Consider the following 1,341-nt stretch of genomic DNA (forward strand, 5'->3'; position numbering starts at 1 on the left):
CTTTGTCTTTTGTTTTTTGATTAACATTGAAACAGACAACAGCAGGTTTATTGGGCTGCTGTCACTTTAAGACCTAATGCACAGATCCAATATACCAGGGATGGGCAACGTCAGTCCTGGTGTGTCACTGTTCTGCAGAGTTTAGCTCCAACCCTAATCAAACACCTCCACAAGCTAACCAATGTCTTCAGGATTACAAAGGCTACAGGAAGGTGAGTTTTTGTTTTTTAGTCAGGGTTGGAGCTAAACTCTGCAGAACAGCAGAACTTCAGGACCGACGTTGCCCATCCATGCAATACACTGTTACACATGTGACTTATTTCCCAACTGTTTATGTTCACATAACCTACTGTGTTTAAGGGAAACAGCAAGCTGGGCATTTGACATATTTCTGTGGGTATTTGACCATTTAGGCACGAACACAAAGCTCAAAATTAACTTTGCTTGTGTGTTCCAAGCTGCTTGGAGAACAGTATCTCTTTTGCTGCATAATGCAGTTTTGTTAACTCTTTTTTATTATCAAGCATGTCCTGCAGTTTAGCAACAGTAGACAGCATTTTACATCAATCACTGAACTAGTAGGAACGCGCACCGCTGTGAAGGAAAGAAATGTCTCCACAAAGACGTTGAAAATTTATTGTCCTTTTCCAGACACCTGGTAGACCGGTTATGTAGTAAAGCAATTTTAGCTGCGCATAGAAAAATTTTCTGTTTTTTTTAGAGACCACTAATCAAACTATATAAAGCTATTATTGGCCGGTAGCGATCGAAGCACCCTTAAGAACAAGCGAGTGAATTAGGCACACCAAATACAAAAAATCTCTGGTGTGGTCCTCCAGGGTACAATCTTTCTCCAGTGCAGTGTGAGGGCAGAACATACATGTTGCAGTAATAGATTTTCAAATAGTGTTCGCCCTGTTCTGTTGCCATTGCCAGTTATATTTGTCCTTGATCAAACAGACTGATAAACATTAATCCAGTAATGCCTACTGTATCATATTTCTAAGGCCTCTAGATTATCAACATGATTAAAACTTTGGTGGAAAACCTATTGTGCTCAATCTTACATGCATGGCTTCTGTGGTCTGACTGATAGTTCTGATTTTTTTTTTTTTTAATCAAGAAATAATGTATAATTATAAAAATTACTTTTTGCTGTGAAATCTTTAATTATTTTTTATAGTTTATATATATATATATATATATATATATATATATATATATATATATATATATATATATATTAACTATAAAAAATAATTAAAGATATATATATACTTTTTTTTTAATTGTTATTTTTACTTTTATAACATTTACTGAACTGAAGCAACTTGGGTTTAC

The sequence above is a fragment of the Ctenopharyngodon idella genome, chromosome 19 (assembly GCF_019924925.1).
Source record: "Ctenopharyngodon idella isolate HZGC_01 chromosome 19, HZGC01, whole genome shotgun sequence".
NCBI classification, from domain to species: domain Eukaryota; kingdom Metazoa; phylum Chordata; class Actinopteri; order Cypriniformes; family Xenocyprididae; genus Ctenopharyngodon; species Ctenopharyngodon idella.